Genomic DNA, 24,498 nt, shown 5'->3' on the forward strand with positions numbered 1-24,498 from the left:
TTTCCAAGTGTTGAATCATATGCTAACAGGGACAGCTTCTCTCTATTAACCCTCTCTAAACCTCTCAGACTTTGCTCCAAGGAGAACCCCAGCTTCTCCAGACCAATCTGTTCCCTGAAACCATACAACCATTCCAGAAAACATTTCTTTGACAATGACTGCAACATTAAAACTTTCATATTTACCCAGACATCAAAAGAAATAACAAATGCAAATCCAGACAGCGAGTTTGCCAATGTAGAAAAAGAAAGTCTAAGAATTATTTGTAGTTAACTTTTGGCAAGTTATGAAAAATGCGGAAGAACGTTGTTTTCATCTATTTTAGAAATTACTCTTTTAATACTAGTAATTTTAATACTAATAGTATAATAGTTTCAGTGTATTCGTTGTAATAACAGTTTTCAATTAATAGCTATCCAAAAAATACAGTAAAAAGAAACCAAATGTTAATATCCCAACAAAGCAAAACTTCACAGATCTTTAATTGCAACAATATGACTATTGTTAAACTTTCAGCAGAATTACAAATATCATCATTCAGAAGTTTAGCTTTAAAGTCATTAAAAGTTATCTTAAATTTGATATACTTTCCAAGCATAGTTTGAGTAAGTGTACCTGTGCAAATTGCTGAGTTAGGCTGGGACCGAGCAATGCCACGTCTCAGAAGCTGCAAACTGCTGGAATGTGCTAACCCAAGCTGCAGGGGTCCCATTCGACTCTCTCCGGGAAGAGGGGTTAGTAACGAGGCAACCATATGAATTTCGCGGCATGTATTATATTTAACAAAGGGAAGTTTCAGATCGTTTTCTTGTTATAAGCGGCGCTGGCGCTGTAAATACAGTGACTTTGATGTATGTTGTGAAACACTCCCCTTTTTGAGACGGCACCATTTAATAGCGTCCTTCTTGCAACAGGACTGGCAGGAGAGAGGGGAGTGAAGCAGTGAGGTTCAGAGAGGCAGGAACAGTGCACGGAGCCACTTCAACAACCCAAAACTCCTCAGCAAGTTTTAACTCCGGATTTTGCTTGTATTGCATTCCAATAACTAGATGCGTTTGGGAAGCTGGAGTATTTACTCGGTGAGTCGAGGACGTGCATATTTAATGCTACTTTATATACATTATTTTGTAAATAAGGGTTTTGAACTGCCTGTATAGTGCGGGAAGTTTTACAACAATAATACACGTAAAGTCTCCGCGTGAACGTGCGGAATCTGTTCACGGTTCTGAATTAACTGCGTTCGGTGTCTGATAGGTTTGTTATTTATAGAGAAATGCACACTAAAATAGAACTGATGTTGTATTGGAGACTATAACACAACGTCCATATATTGTGAACTGTTTTAATCCTATCAATGCCACACTTAGATAAGTAATACTCATTTAGGTATCGTTTATTTCACTCGATTCGCCTTAGACTCGTCATTTTAATGTTGAAATAGATATTTTAATGAATTGCTTGAGAGTGCCAGTGGAAGCTACTGTTCACTGCAAACTGTGGATTTATTGAGCATATCACTAGTTTGTAGAATTAAAATTCTTGCGGAGTATTCATAGAGTAGTTTAAAAGTAATTTGAAATAACTGAAATATTTTATAATAATCCATATTTCCAAAGAAGATGCATTTTTAAGTCTGGAACGTTAATATTCTTCCATAACTGATGGGGGGGGGGGGGTGTACTTTAACCCTCTTATACTTTTCTGCGCTGAATATTTAAATACGGAATCACTCTTGCGTGAAATCAGCGAAAGAACCGCTCCGGTGCTATTGCTTTATCATATCAATCTGTTGTTCTTGCACGTGTGATTTAGTCCAATTTGTGAGCTCCATGGCGAACTCAATTATCAATGTCATTAAAAGTAGCAATATTAAATGCATTTACGCGAGATTACTTTTTCCGATTTGATTATTAACGTGCATACATTCTGTAATATCCTGATACAGAATAGTACAATTTAAAGCAAAATGCATTTTTTCTTACCAAATGATTAACTACGCTTATGGAGTAACAATGCTCTACAGTATTCGGATTTTGGTAGCGCTGAGAATAGAGTAAACGACAGTTTTCGCGAATACAACTGAAATCTGCCATTTTCACAGCGTGGGGGCGCTGTCGAATGTAACGAGAAAGGATCAGATAACATTCGGACTCGCTCCAACAAAAAGCAAAAACATTGAAAACCAAAACCTATCCGATTTGTAAGACACTGACACAGCAACGTCGAGACTGTCACCGCAACATCATTAATTTATATTGATCAGTAATTTAAATTGCTTTAAAGCAAGTTTTGTTTGTGTTTAATGAGATTCAAGTGTTGGGTTTAATAGATGAAAGCGACGCATGGTATATTTAGTAGCCTGTATGTGATTAATTATTAATATTAATGGAGTGGGGTGTTGGAATACGTTCGTTTGAATTTTAAGCCTAGAATGCAATCCACTATTAGAGTATTTCAATTTCATCTTAGTACTTGAAAGAAAAAAAAACACGAAGGATTATTACGCAAAGGAATGAAATAACATGTAATTTCTTTCAGAACTCAGATCGTTCCGTCTAAAAACAGGGGCGACATGGTTTTAATCTTCACCAATACATTTCTTGTTTTGTCATGTAAAACGGTTTTGTACAATCATGATTTCTTATTTTGTTATTTTAAGTAGGTCAGAAGATATTCTGGAAATTAGTAGAACTGCAGCATGTATATGTAGGTAATACGAGTATTTTCTAAACATGTGACAGCTAATGTTTGATGAAGTATGTAGAATTCTTAAGGAATATTTGACATACACCATAATTGATGTAGCTTGGCATAATATGTTACACCTTACAATAAACAGTCTTGCATCTTTTTAAGTCAACTCTGAACAACTTCGCTTTGGAACATTCCAGTTTGCTGTGGTTTACTATATGTCCACCTCAACAAAGCTCCTTTATCAGAAGCATTCAGCTTAGTGGCCTTGAATTGCGAGAAGCCAATTGTTCAAAACGTTCTGGCAGCATTGCTGTGTGGCTGAATGCTCTGAAGCATTAAGATACAATTTTGTACTGAAACAGGTTGCAGTTCAGATCAGTCTGTACGCCATGATATCCCTATTTATCTTTTTCGTACATCTGTCCGAGTACAATAGAATGAATGTCGCAGCTACACTTTTGAAATATCTATTATCCATCGCTTAAAGTAACAACCTCATCAAGAAGTCAATTGACTTGTTCATTAAGATGAGACTTAACTGAATACCTTCTGAGAATGATTTAGCTCTTTGATTTTCTGTGATAAATGGATATTATTTTTTCTGATATCCATTTTAATGTTTCTATATATTTGATAACCTTGAAAGCGAGTGTAAGTGATTTTGCTTTCTTATTTGGTGTGTATTTTCAAATTATTTTTAAGGACATGGGTGTCAGTAGGGAGTCCAGTTTCTTGATTGAATTATTCATAATTTTAAGCCTTTTTTAAACAGATTTGTTCAAATTTTAGAACTTAATGTGTGTATCTTCTTTATAATCAGTACAATGTGATAAGATTGACATTTATGCTTGTATTTCTTGCATTTTATAAAACTGTATGACCTAGTGATATATATTGTACTAAAAAGTTTATTTGCCATAAGTAAATAATGATCCTATTAATCCAGTCAAACAATCTTTCTAACAACCATGAAAGTATTTTATCAGAAGCAATTGGAACTGATTAGAAAAAATATTCTTTCCTTTAATGTTTTTTGAATGTCTTTAATTCTAAGGTCTTGACTAATGTATTTTAACAAATAGTACAACAAAACTTATTCAGAGTCAAGAACATTTAATGGTTTGTTGAATAAAAGAGCAATGTTACAATATTGCTGTATCTGCATCCACAAGATAGGAATAAAATCTTTAACAAATTATGTGTCTCAAGATACATACATTCACAATAACTTTTCATGTGTGATGTTACAGATCATGAGCCAAACAATTGATATTTTGAGAAACATGAATTATGTAGAATGTATTATTCATTTTGTTGCACATTTCCTAAATGAAATGTAACAAGACTCATGGAAACATGACTCCTTCTCCTTCCTGCACATTAAGTATAACATTTGCTGTAATCTGCCATAACATATTTCATAAAAATAATACAAATTGTTGACTTCTGGCTTTGTCAATTTGCATTAGTTATGTGCGACCACAAAATTCTATCAGGAGGTTGTACCTGTAAAAATGCTACAGCTTAAATGCCAAATAATGTGTAGCATACAGATTTCATTAGGTTCAAAATTTGTTGTGGGTGACTGATAGCTCTGCTGCCTTTTAAAATATACTCCAAGATTTCAGTGCTCTTTAAATGAAGGGGAAATGGAAAAGGTAAACTAATTCTCTAAAGACATGAGTCATTCCAGTCAACCCATTCATCTCTATCTTTCTTCTTTATGATTCATGCATGAGTCAGTTGATATTTTCAAAGATCAAGGCACAACAATGTGCACAGAAAAATGATTTAAGCAATATTTCTTTATTTATGTCACATTTGTGTTAATTTTTTTTGTATTGTAACTAAACTGTTGCTTTACAAAATCTGTATTTTGAAATAGCTCATAAGAAAATAAGACTCTAGTGACCTGAAACAAAACTTTACCACAGCCATTATATCAAAGTATAGCATATTGGAACTGCCAATCTCTGTAGGAAACACGTATTTGAATTGCTGTGATTATTCGGTTTTGTAATCTTTGGAGCAAGAGAAGACCAGAAAGGTGCAACATTTTGAAGGGATCCCTGCATTGCCAAAAAGATGCACATAACTGCCTTGGCGTAGGTTACACCACCTTAATTTCAAATCAGTTCTGACTTCACTCCCTGTCATGCACTATGTGGCCTATGTATTATGTGCCAATGCAGTGATGATACTACCTCATTCAGTAATTCTTCATTCTTTGTAGAGAGAGAAGAGCTTATCTTACCCTTAGTCCTTATACTAGCTTTAAATTTTTTGAGCAGGTTAATGCTAGGTAGAAAAGCCAAATTGGTACATCTATTACAATTTGTCTTATTTGTTCAAGGGATGTACATGTAGCTGGTAAAGTTGAAACTTATTGCCACTCCCAATTGTACCTGAACTGAGGAGACTGTAAAGAGAGAAATACACTGATGGGCTAGACTGTCCTTCAGGAACTTAGTAAAACCACATAAGATTTTAATGAGAATCTGCTGGAAGTATCAGTAGCATTAGTAACATTATGGAAAATAATTTTTACTCCATATTTATTTAATTAGTTGAATATAAATCCAGCTCCCGTGGTAGGATTTGAATCCATTTTTCTTGATCAAACAGACCTCAGGATACTTATCCATTATGCTACTGTGCACTTGATCTATTGTCAGTGGTATTTGCCAGGGATTCACTGATTCAGACTTTTGATCAGACTTTTGCAATTCAGAAAGCTAAAGCTCCTACTGCTTGAGCCATTGTGGTGTACTCTTATGTTCCAAGGAATCCATCTTTGTAGAAAGTTCTAGCAGATGAAATTGGACAAAATCCAGGTGGTTTTGTAGTGTTATAACTCATTGTATTTAAAATCTAATCATTTGTCTCAATTACCTCAGCAGTAAATTACATATCTAGTATAACAATCTATATATAATCTATATATGTAAATCATTATTGTCTTTGCTTTTCCTTTCATTTTAGATATTGCTGTGTGCCAGAAATGCACAGTCTTGGGTATTTACAAAAATTGAGATAGATTTTTGATGATCATAATGTTTTTTTAAAAAAAGATAATTAAAAAAAAATCATATTGTCCAATGCACATAACGTAATAGATACTTGAATAAATTACATTGTAAATGTTACAAAAGAAGCATGAAAAATAAATGAAAAGCAAGAATTATAGACGACATTGAGGAGACTGCAATGAAAACGGAAAGCATCCAGGAAGGTGTGAAAAAATTGCATGGATCATGAGGACTCAAAGGTCCATGCTGATAACAAGAAAATGGAAAGAGATTCAGGTGATTGAATGCCAGACCATAAATAAGTAACTGGGAAAATTGAACTTGCCTTATTCTTCCCTTTCTTCTCTGCAACCCTAATTTCTTCATTCCACTGAATGGGTTATCAATCATGTGCCAGGTGTAGGATCCAATCTTGCTAGGGAATTTCAAAATCCTGATCTGTCATTGGACTCCACGGACAGCCTAGTGACAGTATTGAGCTGGGAAATAACTGACAGAGCTTGGCCAGTAAGTTTGGGATTTCCCATTTTTATTTTGTATGGGAGTCCTGAAACTTGCAGGTGCACGTGGAGCTGTTGACAGAGTTCAACAAGATGTTATATTCAGCATCTTATATGCAGCATTATACCAATCTTCTGAATGAGTTTAGAGAGATATCTAGCAGCTCTATAAAACTTTAGTTAGATCAACTTTGGAGTATTGTATGTAGTTCTAGTCACCACACTGTAGAAAGGATGTGGAGGCTTTGGACAGGGTGCAGAAGAGGTTCACCAGGATGTTGCCTGGATTAGAGAGTATTAACTATAAGGAGAGGTTGAACAAACTTGGATTGTTTTCGGTGGAGTGTTGGGGGCTGAGGGGCAACTTGATAGAAGCATATAAAAATTATGAAAGGCATAGATAGGGTGGATGGTCAGCGTATTTTTCCTAGAGTGGAAATGTCAAATGCTGGAGGCCATATGTTTAAGGTGAGGGGGAAAGTTTAAAGGAGAATTGTGAGGAAGGCTTTTTAAACAGATTGGTAGATGCCTGGAATGTGCTGCCAAGGGAGGTGGTAGAACCAGAAATAGCAACATATAAGAGGCATTTAGACAGACAAATGAACAGTTGGTGAAAAGGGAATATGGATCACGTGCAGGCAGATAGGATTAGTTCAGGTTGGCATCATGTTTGGTGCAGACGTGGTGGGCCTAATGGCTTGTGCCTGTGCTGTACTGTTCTATGTTCTATATTCTAAACAAGGGTTTAGTATTTCTGCTATGTGGCATTCATTTCTATCTGAGCATTTACAAGAAAGTAGGCATTGTGACACGACCCAGGAAATTGGCAGTAACACCGATGATTTCTGTTTGGCGTTATAGGTTCTATAAAGCACCAGTATTGTTATTAAGAGGCTATTTTTCATGTAAAATGTGAATACATTTGGGCATATTGATGCATTCAGCATGTCGGTTCCAGAACAACAAGGAGTCTAGTAAAGACCAATTATTTTTTTAATATTTTACAGTAATTATCTTGCAATATATTGATATCATTGTCTTAGGCATTTAAAAAAATTCAGATAGCCTCAAAACTCAGTTTTTAAAACTTGAATGCCATCAGTGTTAAAGAAGACGAAGTCAACTCTTGCTTTCAGTGACATGGTATTATACCTCTTAAGTTCTTTAATGTGCAACTTACACAACTCAACCAGGATTTGCATACAGTTTCAGTATCTTAGTCTTGGCCTCTGTTTGTCTCTAAAATGCCATCTACTTGAATGAAGAAAGCCTTTTTTCTTCATTCACTAACAATCTATATTGTACAGCCTCACGAATAATTATCTGTATTATTGTGTTGAACAAATATTGCAGGGTATATATTCTAATATTCTTAAAGTATTGCAATTTTGGACAGGTTTATCTCATTTATTACTTGGTGATAAATATTTTTTACAATATATGACTTATCTAAATTTAGCAATGAAGATGAATTAGAATGATCCTTGTCTCATAACTGGAAGTGCAAAACCTAACTAATGGTCAGTGTCACCAATGCTTAAAATATTGGCCTTGCATTATATTCCAATGCTTACTTGTTTTCATATAGTCTGAGCTGGAAAGTCAAAGACACCCTCATTGTAGTAAGGAAATTGTTAAGTAATCAACCAGTAATATTAATTCACTGATATATTTTATATATAACTTTACAAAGTCATCTCAAGTTTAGTGCTATATAGCAGGAGAAGTACTTAAAAACAAATAACCATGTAAGATCAAGTTGTAAACTGCGCACAATAGTTCAGTACACTAAACTTGAGACAACTTTGTAAAGTTTTGGGGCACATGACATTAATTAAGAAGGAGCCTGTGAAAAATCTGCTTTCATATCATTCCTTTTCCGGTGTTTCATAAAGCTTACAAGCTCAAAGCATCACTTTTGTACATTAATCTAAAAACTTGCATGTCAAATCTTTGTAATAAACTTACTGCTCACCTCGGTTGGAGGGAAAAGGAAGCAAATGAATTAATTGCATTGCTCACAGTTTTTAATGGGTATAAGTTTAACATTACATTTTATCTTTATAGTTCATATTTGTGAGAATTTTAACTATTTTGTGCCATGCTGATATTCTTAATGAGCAGCCGAAGGCTATTTTGTATTTGATTAATATCATTTCAAACTATATAAGTAAGTAGAAAATATTTTCTGTTAGCAAAGCCTGTGTGTGAGGCACATTAATCATTATACCATTATACAGGATGTGGATGCCATTGGCAAGGCTGGCATTTGTTGAGATTGATGCTTTGATGAGTTGGTGATAGGTGTTTTTGGAGTGAAGATATGGCTTAGTGACTTGTTAAACTGCTTCATAGGGCAGTTAAGATGCACCACATTTTCTCTTAAAACCATTGGGCTAAGAACCTACAGAACTACTTGGCTCTCAAGCTTGCTTTGCCATATAATAAAGCCATGTCTGATCTGATTGTAATCTTAAATCTGCATTCCTAAGTATCCATAGTAAGCTTATCAAGTATCAACCTTTAAAATATTGACTCTGCTTCCACCATCCTTTTAGGAAGAGAGTTCCAAAGGTTACGGGAGGAAAAAAAAATCTCATCGTCTCTGTCTTAAATAGGTGGCCCTTATTTTTAAACAGCGACCCCTAGTTCTAGATTTTCCTGTGAGGGGAAACATGCTCTCCATATCCACCCTGTCAAGATCCCTCAGGATCTTGTATGTTTCAATTAAGACACTTGTCTTACTTCTAAACCCCAGCCAGAAAAGCCTATTGTGTCCAAACTTACTTCACGAGAAAATCTGCCCATTCCATGTATTAGTCTAATATTCTATTTCTGAATTGCTTCCGATGCATTAGCATCTTTCCTTAAATAAAAACCATGACTCTGCATAGCATAACCCCATTCAAAACAACTTTTATATTTATTTTACCTAGCAAGAAACAATAATATTTTGTTACCTTTCCTAATTATTTGCTGGACCTACATCCTAGTCTTTTGTAAAGCAAGTACTAGAATGCTCAGTTCCCTTTACATAGGGCTCTTCAATCTCTCATTGTTTAGATAATAAGCTGTTCCATTTTCCTTGCCAAGATGTACAATTTCCCACATTTTACTTCATTTGCCAGATCTATATCCCTTTTACGCTTCCTCATGTTGCCTTCACAACTTGCTTTCCTACCTCTCTTTATGTTCTCAGCAAATTTAGCAATCGTACCTCAATGCCTTTATTTATGTCATTTATATCATTTGTAATAGCTTGAAACTCCTTCCTCCCCCACCCCCGACCCCCACTGACCCCTTGCATAATACTTGGTACAAATATCCAAGCAGACAAGAACCATTTATGCCTATTCTCTGTTTTTGTTAGCCAGCCAATTTTCTATCCACTCCATTATGTTATCTCTACATCATGAAGATTTACTCTCTACAATAACCTTTGATGCAGCATCTTACTAAATGCCTCCAGGAAATCCAAGTATTATGCATCCACCAGTTCCCCATTACCTACAATACATGTGTTTTCTTCAAAGAAATCTAACAAATTGGTCAAACATTACTTCCTTTTCACAAAACCATGTTGATTTTGCCTGATTACCTTATAATGTCTCTAATAATAGCTTCTAACATTTTTCCTATGACAGCTGTTAAGCTAATTGGCCTGTAGTTTCCTGCTTTTTGTTCCCTTTTTGTATAAAGGTGTCACATTTGTTACTTTCAGGGCTCGTGGCACCTACCCCAAATCTGGTGAATATTGGAAATTTAAAACCAGTGCATCAACTATCTCACTATGCCCCAGACCCAGAGATGTGTTATAGTTTAACTTATTTTTTTAAAGTTTTTATTATAAAATTGAAACAATGTATTAATTTTCTTCTGCCTGTTTGCAAATTTCAGGCTGCTTCATTGTATCATATTTAAGTTGCTTATTAAATCTCCAAGAAAGACTGATTTAAAAAAAGATTATTTTAACTTTTAAAAAGGATTTATGAATAAAATTTTCTTTAGAAATTACAGAAAAGTTTATATTGGTGAATTGAAAGGAAATCACTTTATCTTGAGATAAACATTTGTCTTCAGGCTCGTTACAGACTCCATTACTCTTGCAACCAATTCAATTTGCTTCCTCACCTTTGCCTCAGTTTGAAGATGGTGGCTTACAATCTTGGTGTATTTTTGAATCCAACTCTATATACTCTTCACAACAAAGACTGTGTGGCTGTCCCATTGCGTGTTTAAACCTGCTGACAAAAGCCTTGTTAAGATTCTTGCCCCCTCATTGCTCTCCATAAATTTATCCAATCTCTGCAGACCAAATTCAAATTCGGACCAAGTTCCCCTCACAGATTCACTGTCTTGCACCATCTTCTGTTGACCGACACAAGCTCTACTACTGCTTTAACTATAAAGTTTTCATCATATTGTTCAACTCCCTTCAAGGCTCGTCCTTTCCTTTTCTATGAACTTCTCCACCCCTACCATATTCCAAGAATTTTGCTCTCTTTTTACTCTTCACTTGCTTTACCCTACCTACCACTGAGGTTCCACTTTCGATCAGCAAGGCCTTAAGCTCTGACTTTCGCTGCTGAAACCTCTGCTCGAGCTTATGGGCCTCCATTAAACTTTTCACTTTGACTGAATCTGTTTATTCCTCCTGAAACCTTCTTTGAATTGTTGCTTTTGCCTGATTAAGTTTCTGCAAAGTGCCTTTGTTAAACAAATGCAACAATCTCCTTGCTTTTATATTCTATGTCTTCATTAAAGTTCAGGATTCTCTAACTTTTGAATCATTTTCTTTGTTCATCGTGTACCCTTATGCACATGTACATCCTCATCCCTCTGTTCTTGTACTCACTTTAGAACTGCATTCTTTGTATTATATTGCTTTCCCTCATTCTTCCTATTAAAATGTATCACTTCACACATCTCTGATTTCAAATTAATCTACAGTATCCTCCACCCATAGCACTATCACTGCCGTATTCATGTGAAATCTGTGAGCATCCTCCTCACTATTTACTATGCTTCCAAGTATTGTGTCATTGGCAAATTTTGAAATAGTACTCTATAAGTCCAGCATTATTGGTTTGGATATTATGAGGAAATGTGGATGTTCTGTGTGTAATTGCCTACATTTCCTTGCTTAAGAGTCAAAATTGCAGACATCCAAGCCCTGATGTTGAAATTCTTATGGAGCCCAGTGTGGGAATGTGAAATTCTGATCTTTACTGAAAAACCTGGTAAGTATGTTATATTTACTTATTTAATGCAATAGTAAAATGGAGGACTAGATTTTTCTTAACTGAATATCATATCACTGCAATTAGGATAGTTGCTGATCCTGGTGATCACACAATTCTACAAGGACAGACTTTCAGAAAGGATTAATATATAATTCATTTTATCATGAGATGTGGTCATTGCAGGCTAGGACCGCATTTTTAATGTTCTGAATTATTTCAAATCATTTTTTAGTGTTTCTGAATGCCAGAAATGTTATTGATTGAAGTGGAACTTTTGTTAATAGAATTTAAAAAATACCAAATTGCAGTGTGTACTAATCTCAGTCAATCTCATCCCCCACGACCTCCAAATATCCTCACTTTAATCATTGTTAACTTTTAAATAGTTACATATCCACCAGTCAATCGCCAGTAATTCTATTCATTATGTTCTTTCCTTCATGCCACAATGAAAACAATATATCCAAACTAACAACATGATTGCATTTGTTTACCTTTTGTTGCTAGTGACATCCACCATTTTGAGAAACCACTCTTTCAAGGAGGATTAGGGTGCCTCTAACACTACTACACTAATTGTTAACAAATTACCCCTGGCGTTTGTGGGGTTGTAGGCAAATCAGTAAAGCAAATGTGTTATTAATTGTTATTAACTGTAGAACAGTTACTAATCTAAATGTCATTTTCAAAAGGTTTTCTGATATAAAGCATAGCCTTTTGTCTGAACAGCTGCCACATAGAAAATAGCTTGTAAGGTCATTTCATGCCAGTAACTTCTGTTGAAAGTAATACTTTGTGTGTGTTCAGTTTAATAATATATTGATTGTTGGAGGGAATAGTAGATATTATGAAAAAATTTCAATTAGACTGCAGTGGTTTAGGCTTTAGTGGCATTGGGTCTCTTGCTTCAGCTTTTTTTTCATTGAGAATTGGCATCACTTTTACTGCTCCTCTACTGACTTCAGTCTATTCCTCCCTGCGCCTATAGCTTTTCATTCTTTTATGTCTAACCCTGACATCTTTATCAAACCTGCTGACAAAGGGCACTCTGGCAGTTTGAAGATTTGGGACTTTCAGAATCCAATTATCTCCTTTTCTCTGTGTATATATTATGTCTCCATATCGCCACCCCTCACTGGGTTGAATACTTTAAAAGCAACCAATAAAGTCTTTACTTACCACCATTCTCCTGTGCCTGACTGAAATTCTGGTCACTCCAAACAAGCTGTCCTTGAATTTTGTCTCCATATAGTTGAATTTTATTTGTTTCTCCCTAGGGAAGTTGCCACTCTAGGAATCTGCATTCCAGTAATGCCTTTATGTGGAGCACACTTTCTCCTGTTCTCCGTGGACACTATTTATTGCTTTAATCATACAAGCTTCTTGCTCAGTTATTGCTGTGACAAAGTTTATTGTATGAAATATCCCACCCTTTCCCAGGCATGCTCCCTCTTGCTCTCTGTTAGAAAATGGACATTTAGATTCTTGTTACATCTCTAGTCTTAATTTTCCTCTCCATTGACTTAAACAGTTCTTCATTTTTACTTTGGGTGTTACAGACAACTTCAAAGCAAATATTGCTATTATCTCCCCTTGGATGCTTTTGCAGACATTAGGTCCAAACATTAACACAATCAACATTAACATTTTCTTTCGACAAAGAGCTCGAGCACTGTAGTTGAATTTGTCACAATCTAGGGGGAAAGAAAAAGATTTGCTCTTATATAGCATCGGTCACAACTTCAAATTGATACAAAACACCTTATACATAGAAGCAAAGATAGTGAAGTCCTGTAGAAAACATGGCAGACAGTTTGTGCAAAATAGTTCCCCAATCACAGTGTGATACGTGTAGTAGATAATTATTTACTGAAATGGATTGAAGGCTAAATGTAGGAAGGGTTGATCCCTTCCTTTCTTCAGTACCATGTTGTATTTTTGCATCCACTTGGGAGACCAGATGGGGTTGTAGTTTAATGTCTCCTCTGAAGGACTTCCTCAAATGAAATTAGGCTAATTTCAGTCTAAACCTTCTTCTCAAGTTTCTGGAGTAGGTATTGATCTCACAGTCTTCTGAATTAAAGGCAAACATTGATACAAAAGTTTTGTATTTCTATTTTGGTACATCTTAAAAAATCTCTTTCATCATTTTGCATTGTGATTTCAATATTTCCATTTTTTTACCATCTTAGAAGTATATACATTCTTAAGTATTTTCATTACCTCATTTAGCTGACATTTATACCATCTAACTGTTCTCAGCTCTATTACTGAGGTTTGCAGGTCCTACCTCCTTGTGTTTCATCTGTTTACTACATTTCCCTCCTCTACTGCTTTTCTTACTTTTTCCCCAAAGGGATGTGATTACCTTTCCACTTTCAGAAAATGCTGGAAACATGCAGCAGGTCAGGCAGGATTTGTTGAAAGGGAAGCAGAGTTAATGTTTTAGGTCAATGACTCTTCATCAGAACTGGAGAGGTGAGGTAACAAGTGTGTTTTAAATTGCAGAGAGAGCGAGGGGTGGAGAGAACAGAGGGAATGTCCGTGAAAGGGTGGAGACAATGCTTCTCCAGGTGACATAATTCTTTTGAAGTTATCTAGTTAATAGGTGAATGAAGGCAGTAAGTAATGTACTTCACTACATATTCAAGTATTTCCATTTTAGTGTGGGGAGCGGGGTTGGGGGTAAGTGATAGGGAGATGTGTGGAGATGGGAAAGGCTGAATTTTGTATCATCAAAATAATCGCCTAAGCACTGAGGAATGGAACACTATTTCACATATTGCGCCCAGCATCAGTATCAAATATTCCCAGGTTGGGTATGAAGCAAACGGGTTGTTTTTATTCTGCACGTAATGATATGTTCTAACCACTGAACTCAGTAGATTTGCTCAGTCCCTGGAGTGTAATAATACAACATAAACAATGTATATTTGTTTTGACAATGTGAAACTCAATGCATAATGATTACATGACTTCCTACTGCAGTGAACATTAACAGTAGTTTTAGAACACAGTCTAGAGAGCACCAGTCAGCTCCAAAACTAATGCATCCTGATCAGGAATTCAGAAAGACATTACCAAAATTGCATGTTCTATTTTATTGTATATTTGTAAATTGCCAGTGACTCTCTTAGTTGATAAATAACATTTTGTTATATACAAGACAAATCTGTTAAGCTTTATAAGCATCAATTTGTAATTTAATGCATGATTTAATAACTATTCCTATCTTCTCAATATCAAAACAAATCTGTATCGATGCTTGTTTAAATCAGTTATCTAAATGAAGTGTTTCTAATAAATGAATATTTGACTGCTAGCAATTTTGCACGTGTTCAGCTTTGCCCTTTTAAAAGTTGAGCATCTCAGTAAGCGTCCATTTGAAAAATATTCTAATCAACAAGTTTTTATTCCATTGGCTTCACATCTAATCTTAATTCTTTTTGCAACAGGAGTACTGTTTTGGCTATTGGGTTGAATAATCTGTTGAGAATGACAGTGTTAGGATGCAGAACATCAGTAAAGTTACAGCTGTTAACTCTGTGTTACCTCATCATGAGCTGCATCATTTAGCTTTTCCACCTCTAATTTTCTTCTCTTCCTTGGCTCATTGACTCACCTAGAATTTGTATTGCCAAAGCAGGTCCATGCCAGTACTCATGTTTCACAAGCCACTTCTCTTTTTTCTGATTTATCTAATGCTACTGGCATAACCTTCTATTCCTTTCTCTATTCTGTTTATCCAGCTATGTATCTATGGTGTTCATCTCATCCATTCTGTGCTGGCGAGTTTCATGTCCTCACCAGTATCTGGGTAAAGAAATTTCCCTTGGACTCACTGGATTTGTTAGTGATCACGTTAGATTTAAAGCCTATAATTTTTCACTCTCCACAAACAGATATTTATCTCTCTACATCCCACCTGAGACCCTACGTAGTTTCAAAGGCCTCTATTAGATGATCTGTTAGCCTTTCTAGAGAAATGAATAAAAGTTTTGCAGGTGTTGGATAAAGTAATTTGTGGAAGGTAAATAATAATGATAGAGAATAATGACACATGAATGATAGAGAAATGGGAGGGAAGGGTTGGATAGATCTTAGAGCAGGATAAAATGTCGGCACAACATTGTGGGCCGAAGGGCCTGTACTGTGCTGTAGTGTTCTATGTTCTAAAGATGAAATAAGGGTTGGTAAAAAGAATGCAGAAATTCACTCCTAATGGCCAGTGCCTGTAATTGCATCATTGAATATGCCCTTCAAATTGAAATAGAGGCATGTGATTTAAACTGATAATAGTTGACCAACAACCGTGACAGAAAAGATTTGAGGAAGAAATGACATGAGCTATGTAAATGTTGGAACTCATTCAAAGATAGAACTCAGACATGAGAAATAAAGAATTGGTTTCAGTAGGGAGTGTTTCTTGCTGTCAGGAATCCATAATTGCATTTCTGAGGCCTCCGAGGTCTCCCACTTGTGATATGAAGCATGCTGAATGCCATCTTGATAACAGCATGTGAATATTCGGCATTGGTCCTGAATGATACAGGTTGATGGGAGGTGATTTAAGGGTGGTGACACAATTTAAGTGTTGAGTCTAGCAGTGCATTTGGTAAAATGTGATATTTGAAGATGTAGTCACTATTTCCAACTACAATTATTATTATCACTAAATCTTGCAGCACTTTAGCTTGGAAATCTGAGCTACATTATGGCATTGTCCTCCATGACGATCTGCTCCCACTGCCACATTATTATGTCTCTGGAAGACCTACTGGCCCTCTGTAGATACAGGACATCTCTTCTCCTTTCCACCAACCCCTACAAGATTTCTGTTACAGCAGCAGTAAATGTGGAGGCCTGATTTTTGCCATTTTCAACTGTTCTTTCTTTCTCAGGTCACAAAGGGTTCCCAGCTCCTGATCCATATACAGTTCATCGTTCAGTGTGATCTAGCTTTAAGTGGTGTGAGCAGTTTACAATTTTGGGCCACCCCTTGATGCAGCCAACCATTGAGGATTGCAGATATCAGTGGCTGCAGGAAGTCATGATAATGTAGTGCATAGGTGCTGTGCTTCTGTTTTATATCAAGTAGGCAGGGGTAATTGCACACTAAGACCTCCACATTTCCTTTCACAACTCTTCCATTTTGGACCTGAATTGTATTAAAAATTGTCTTTAGCCGAAGCTTATGTAAAGCAGTTGGCTGATTGAAGCTACACTGTCAAGCCAGTGGCAGTCAGGAATCATTTTATATGTGAGATTGTATCTTTTAAAGAATTCTCAAGCAGCAGACCGTGGAGCATTCATTAAATGTCTTTGTCACAGAGGATATAAGTAGCACTTTGCTTATGACTCATTTCTTTAATCTTTGTCAGTCTTTCAAAAGTTACTTTTCAAAATCAGCATTGGTCCCAGGAAGTTGGTGAAGTTAGCAGAACGCTTTTAAAGGCAGAAGAAAGGATATGAAGGGACTCAAGCCTGTATAAAGATTGCTAGGGAAAAATAGTTTCTGTATTGCCAACAGGACTTTATCCATTGAGATTGATTCCCTTCCATATAATGCTTGTGGGCAAGTACATAGGTATAGGAGTTGGTTATTAAGCCCCTCCAGCCTGTTCTGCCATTGAGTTAGATGGTAGCTTATCTGTGCATGAATCCATTTACCTGATTTTGCTCCATATCTCTTGCTGTTAGTCAGTCATTGATATTTCAATAAATTCACCATCCACAGACTTTTGGAGGGAACATTTCATTCTCTATTGTCTGAAGAATTGCTTTCTGAGAGAATGAGTTCAAGTTTTAAGATATTCCTTTGTAATTTAATTTAAGATTATAAAGCTTGGGTTTCCAAGGCACATGTTTGACTGAAAGTATTACATGACTTCTATTGGTCTTAGTGTCCTCTATGTTTTGACTGCCATTAATGGATGTAGCTTATGAAATGAACCTGTTGATATTGCCTAGTTTTAACTTGATCAGTCATTGCAGAGATACTTAAGACTTGATGAGTCCTGATCACAGTGGAGTTCCATCTCTATGTTCCCTCATCCTCCAGTCTTGTTAACAAAGACAATGTGAGTCAGCTTCTTTATGTAAAATAAAAATGACCAATATGCTTAAGGGAGTAACTGACACCTGATTCTACAATCACAAACTCAGTGTTGGGTCTATGAGTTGGTCAAACTCATAGACCCGACAGTGAGTTTGTGATTGTAGAATGGAATGTGCTGGAACACTTCCTCCAAATGCTGCTAGCTTGATTCAGTACCACTGTCTACATGGTACTCATTAGTACACATCTGGTATTCATATTGTGAAAAGTTGTCATAGCACTGGTCTGAGTGTAGAAACTAGAATTACAAGATCAATAGTATCTATTATGATAGTACCACCTAATGCTGATTTCACTTGCTAAATCTGATCAACATTCTGAATGTGAGGCACATTTTTCTCTGCTGAAAAAGTGGCTGAAGGGGGATCAATAGTCTACGGTGAAATTAATTGATGGTTGTTGTGAGCCAGTCTCATTACTTTCATCTGGGAGTGGTCTGAAATAGTAATGGCATGTTATTGTTGAGACGGACCCAGGTTTACCACCTTATTAAATGTGTGGATGGGTTCTGTGCACACTGCACAAGTGCCATGTGCTGCTTGTTTATAAAAGATGGAACTCTTCCGCCAAGCAATGCCAAATTGTTAACCAACTGAAGAAAAGCCAGAAATTGTAGAACTTTGGTTGCTTATGCTGTATTGAAATGTCCTGAAGTTCCTTTCTTATCTCTGTAGTAACAAACTGCAAATAGGAAATCACTGGAGGGCTTGGAGTATGTCAGGGCAGTGGGACATGAAGAAAAGAAATCCATAACATAGAAGTGTGACTGTTTTCTCCTGCCTTCCATTGGCACAAATTATGCAGGTTTGAAAGCTGCCATGGTAACGCAAGTGGTGTGTAAAATGCTGGTTTTGTCTGCCTGAGCCCATTGTTTCATAAATAATCATGAAGGCAGCCAGTTTAACACAGAATAGAAACTTGTAGGCTGTATCTGTTGGAGACGGATCTTTTTTAAAAAAAATTTCTTTGGGGAAAGGAGGAAAAAAAGACCTCAGACTCATTGGAGTATAGTGAAATTTGCTTCAGAAAACTATTTATCATTTATTCATTAGCACATACCAGTTTGAAAGAGTGGCAGCAGCTAATCCAAATTCTGCTGTTGCTCAATCTGCAACTCGAGCCTAGTTTTTGAGTTTATAAATATGATGCCTCTGAGTTAAATATCACTGAAACTATCATTGACTTTTGATGGTTGTTGCTGTTTATAATTTACGTTTGAAGTGAAAGAACGAGTACTGTTTGTGTTTCAGTAAGGACACATACCTTCACACTAAGCATAAATTTGATTTTTGCCTTCATTACCATTTAAATAAAGAAGTGTGCAGGGGCTGGAGGCTATTCAGCACTGCAGGCAAAGGTCAGCACTGGATCATTCAGCACACAAACCTCTTGGGTCGAAAGGTCATGCTTTATGAACTCCTTAGCTCCATCAGTGGTAATAAACCTTCAGATGGTGTATCTGGCTGAGTCAGTAGATTTCCAATGAACTCTGTACTGAGGAATCTCTGGGAAAATTAATTTTCAGTAGCTGTTCTAATAGTTATGAAGTGATTTTTGAATTAAATATTATATTTTACTTTAAAGCTGCTGTGTCTTAACCATGGAGTGAAACTATGAAATCAAAGAAAAATGCATATGGAAAGAAGATGATTAAGGGAAATGAGCCCTTCTGCTAAATCGTAGCATTTATGTAAAATCTGCAGATTTCAGATGTGCCATACCTTTTGTGGTTGATTTGTGTTCATTTTGGTGTGCATATTTGTGGTACAACTTACAGCAGTTGTGATACTAGGAAAGGTGCTGGTGTGCAGTGCCTTTGCAATCCAGAGCAACAAAGGACTGCAGATGCTGCAATCTAGATGAAAAACACGATGATGCTGGAGGAACTCAGCAGGCCAGGCAGCATCCATGGAGAAAAGCAGGTGGTCAATGTTTTAGGTCAGAACCCTTCTTCAGGACTGAAGATAGGAAAATAGCATATTATGTTATGCTGATTTGAAATCATCCCTGTCAAAGTGAACCTCAGTAAAGCAGCTAATGCCATGTGTTCAATTTACAAGTCGGATCCAGTGTGTGGCAGCATTTATCTCCTGTGGTATTTAAAGGGATCATTACTTGCAGATTTTTTTAGTATATTGTTGTTTACTACAACAAACTCACCATAGATTGTGAAGCCCTGAGGAAGTGGTATGGGTAAAGCAAAGATTTTGTCTCTCCTTGAAAGCCTCAACAGTATCCAGCTGCTCAGACATATTTGTGCTTTAGTCGCCATTTCTGTCGAAGATCAACATGTCAGGGCAAGTAAGGGAGAACACTTGAAACAGGGCAAACTGCTGGAGGAATGAGGAGGACCAGGACCATATCCACCAGGGATCTTCTGAGGATAATTCTCAGTAAATGGCAGGCAAATCTGACTGAATAAAAAGATTCTGACTGATGTAGGGCCATGTTGCGGCCTTGGTGCAGGGCCAATCTGCTTTGCTAGGGACTTTTCAAGTTACAGTGACCAACTTTCATGCATTTGGTTCTTGCCAGACTGACAAGATATCCTGCTGTTTACCGCACATTTTTGAATTGGGAGGTTAGGCTGGAACTCCTGGTTCTGACACTATGAATTCATATATGGCACTAGGATAGAGCTGTGAGATTTCCAGGAATTCGCCATCTTGATCATTCATTCTCTTAACCACAGATAGAATGTACTGTTTGCAGCAAAACACCAAAGTTTTTTCAACAGATTTGTTCAAATTTACAACCTCTACCTTCCAGAAGGACAAAGATAGTAGGATCTTAGGATCTCAGTGCCTGTACATTCTTGTCTAAGTGAACGATCACAATGATTTTGGAAATACATCATTGTTCATTGTACTTTGACAAAATCCTGAAACTCCATACTAAACAATACTTGGGAAGTATGTTCACCTAGAACTTCAGCAGTTCAAGAAGACAGCTCAGTATTACTTTCTCTTGAACATTTAGAAGGTACTATCTGTGACATGCTGTGCTTGAATGAAGCTACAAAGAACAATACTATACAGTTGCATTTTGATGGGTTCTCCAGTTTGCCTCAGTGGAAGATTTGTACTAACTCTAGACAAATGGCTCTGATGCCTCTTTCATGCTACTCAGCAGTGACCCTTGCAGCAAAAATTAATTACTTTAATGGTGCTGCGTATGTAGACTAATATGGCAGCCAATTTATGCAGAGAACAATCCCGCAAGTAACACTGGTTATTCCATTTTTTGGAGGATGAAATGTTGCCCTTGATGTAAGAACAGCTTTTTGTTCTTTTTGGGAAGGACACCCTGATTTCATTCATTTGATAATGAGAAAATAGCATCATTTTCTTTTAGAACAATTGTAAAGAGAACATAAATCTTGCTTCAGCCTCCCATACCCATGGGGTTACACTTCTCTATATGATTCAGCAGACCAATTACTAGGTTTGTGTAAATTTCTGAGTGTTCTAACTTAAATGAGTTGTTCTGTTTATTCTTGAGCACAGAGGAAATTAAACATAAAGGTGCTATGTTAAGAACCTGGTACCAGCCAGAAAAGTTCAAAGAGACATTTAGTCTTTTTATAATGTCTTGTGTTATTTTAAGAGTGAGAGACCTTTTAGACTTTCCAGGACTAAATTGGTCACATTCAAGAGTAAGCAGCTCAACTTGGGCCATTTAGGTTTCTCACTTTGATTTGGCCCATATTCTTTATTTAACTCTCACCTAACTTTGCAATTTTCAAAAAACTTTTCTTGGGGGTGGGGGGGGGGGGGGAATATTGCACGAGGTTCTAAAGTAATCATTGACTTCTTATCTTGTTCCCAAAAATATACAAAGATCACTATTTTTAGGAAGCAGGTGTATTAAATTACAGCTGTCACATTAAACAGCCTGTGGCAGTTTTCTTGTTGAAACTTTAATTGCACAGCTGCACCTTTAATTTTGCTTCAAAGGAAATTGAAGGAGGAGAAATGGCTTGAATGAATAGTAAGTTGAGGCCCTCCAGAGAGCTCCCTGAGTGTAAACTTCAAAAAGAATGAGGTTTGAAGGCACTGGTGAAATTGTGTCTAAACATGCTGTGAGAAAACTTGATGAAGAGCTCCAAACAAGCATAGGAGCGAGATAGGATCAGTCTTGGTTCTAACAGGAGCTAACTGCAAAGTATAGAAATGAGAATAGATTAATATTTGTAGTTTTTGGGAGAGTATTTAAAAACCCCAGTAAGTAAATTTTCCTGTTTGCTTTTGTTCACAAAATGTTGTCTTCAATGTATTTTTGCATGTATTTTTGGTTTTACTGCTTTGTATTCCTCTTTGCTAAATTAGTGAATGGAGAAAGTGGATCCCTTGGTGCTTTGTTCAGTGATGCCAAGAGATGGCTGCCGAAAGTATTGTTATGCAAACAGATGCCTTGAATCCTTGGGCAATTTTCTTTTTTGCTCTTTTAGTAAAATATGACAGAAGTAATCCAACAATGTGTGAATATAAACAATGTAAGCCCGACTGAGGCAGATGGGAGAAGTAGTTTCCACTGAACATTTACAATTCCTATTTTTATCAGTCATGATTATTCACAGTCTATTTATTAGTGTTACAGGCAAATGATGATGTTGAATATCATCAAGTAAATCTAATTAAAACCAACAGCTTTTGGCTTTGCAGCATATAAATTGTGCTCCAAATGGAGACATTAACATTATTATTCTATATTTAAGTTATGGAATGACAACTATAATCAACCTGATATTTTAAAAAAAAACTTTACAGTTTGTAACACCCATGCACCCCCCCCAAAAAAAAAAGAAATCATCAAATATTTCTCCTTTTTAATTGATTTGGGAGGGGAGAGTTTGTATGATTACAGAGAAATGGAAGGAGGAATCCTTAGAATTTTACAGCACAGAAACCAGCTGAAAAATCCCCAGTGCATCTAAAGAAAATAAAGCACACTGACAAATTAAAATCTCATGTCTATTAAAAATAAAACAGTTTGCCACTTAACACTTGAATTTATTACTATGAATCTGAGTTTAAAATGACCCACCCGGCATAAATGGAGTGGTAGTAAACTGAAATTGGCATTGGATCACCAGTGCACCACTTATGCAGATATTCCCACTAATTCTGACAGGTGGTAAATTAAATGCAAATCTAAAATGTGCGGTGGAAAGTTACCACAAGCATTGTTGTTGCAAAAGAAGTCAACACAGAATGGCTGGGAACATCAAGGCATCAGAGGACGAAGTACAAGTACTTGAAGACCAGTTGTCATGTGCTTTTAATCACTGGAACCAACTTTGGCATAGCATCAGGGGAGGGAGAAATTACAGGCAATATTTCTGTTTTGCATTGTGATCATACACACCTTGTATTATGCAGTCTTGCCATTAATTAAGTCAAAGTCAAGTTTATTGTCATATGCACGAGTACATGTATGCACAGGTGCAATGAAAAACTTAGTTGCAGCAGCAGCACAGGCACATAGCATCATATTAGCAGCATTCGCAAGAAAAACAAACATAAACTATACACAATTTTTACAAGAAAGAACACAATTAGAACAAAAACAAAGTCCATTTTAGTGCAAAGTGACCAAAGTGGTCATGGTGTTGCTAAACAGTAGTGATGATATAGGGTTGCCAGTTGGTTCAAGAATCGAATGTTGAAGGGAGGTAGCTGTCCTTGAACCTGGTGGTGTGGGACTTCAGGCTTTTGTACCTCCTGCCGGATGGTAGCTGAAAAAAGATGGCATAGCCTGGATGGTGGGCATCTTTGATATATGTTGCTTTCTTATAGCAGCACCTCCTGTAGACACTACCAATGGTGGGGAGGGATGTTCCTGTGATGTATTGGGCAGAGTCCACTACTCTCTGCAGCTGTAGAAGTTTGTTAGAGTGTTCAGTGATATGCCCAACCTCCGTAACCTCTTTCAAATAGTAGATTGGTCACGTAAGCCTGTTTTAACAAAAATACTGTTTCCTTTCAAAAAAAACAAAGTGATGGGCCAGAAATAGCAATCTCTTCTATATGTGGCAATGCTTCTACTTCATTATCCATTTTAAGATTAAGTCTCACTCTTGATTTAAGTAGATGCTTAAGTTTTGTACATGTTGTGTAGATGAAGAATTAAAATGGGTTTTCAATAGAGATGGCCACACAGCTGAAAATGTGTAAATCTGATTTGTGTAAATCTAGCTTTGATATCAATATCTGATATCAGTTTGATATGAGGTTGGCAATGGTAAGAGGTCACACTTCACTGGAGAATTAACTCAATATTGTGTGTAATGAAAGTCAACTGTGAGACAATCTAAATCAGTTTTTTGCAATCTACATCGAGCAGTGAGTCACCAGCTAATAATGCCTGTCAGTGATCAATCCTGCACAGAGTTCCTATTGTTGCTTTTGTAAAGGCATTTATTTTCTGTCAAAAATCTCCAGTAACATCTTAATGAGTTATTGATGTATGTTATTAGTAGCGGGCTGTTATTTTGTTTCAACTGAGAAATGTGTGATATCATAGACATCAGTAAAGCTTAATGGCTTCACATATATTCTCTTTGAATATATGTGAAATTTCTCTTTGAATATATGTGAAATTAGGCTAATTCTTTGCTAGTAGATAATTCAATGCAGAGGTTGAACAAAAATCTCTAAACAACTCTGTTGGGTTTCTGTTAAGTGTCTACGCCTGGAATTTCATTGATGTCTCCAGCAGAAGATTGGCATCTTGCTGAAATTCAAGCTTTTCAACTACGGAAGAAGCAATGAAAATTGCCTCAAAATTCAATTGCATTATACTTATGCATTTGCAATTATTTTTTTTCACGAGTGAAACATGAAAATGACCTCTTGTGGGTTGTTTCATTTGGATCATTGTTGCAAATGTGGATCATGTTGTCCTGGGGGTAC

The 24,498-nt window shown here is 36.4% G+C and overlaps 1 protein-coding gene across 4 annotated transcripts in view; it reads left to right on the top strand.

The window, feature by feature from the left end:
• Positions 1-929: 929 nt before the first annotated feature.
• The window catches only part of sema5a (sema domain, seven thrombospondin repeats (type 1 and type 1-like), transmembrane domain (TM) and short cytoplasmic domain, (semaphorin) 5A), a 166,896-nt gene continuing 143,327 nt past the window's right edge, over positions 930-24,498 (top strand). The window contains exons 1-2 of one of the 4 annotated variants that reach the window (XM_052016669.1): positions 951-1,079; positions 11,372-11,463. The gene's annotated coding sequence lies outside the window, so the exon portion shown is untranslated. Of the gene's footprint in view, positions 1,080-11,371; positions 11,464-24,498 lie in introns of those variants that run through there. The other 3 variants (XM_052016670.1, XM_052016671.1, XM_052016672.1) reach the window with 3 other exon arrangements.

Source organism: Pristis pectinata, chromosome 5, assembly GCF_009764475.1.
Source record: "Pristis pectinata isolate sPriPec2 chromosome 5, sPriPec2.1.pri, whole genome shotgun sequence".
NCBI classification, from domain to species: domain Eukaryota; kingdom Metazoa; phylum Chordata; class Chondrichthyes; order Rhinopristiformes; family Pristidae; genus Pristis; species Pristis pectinata.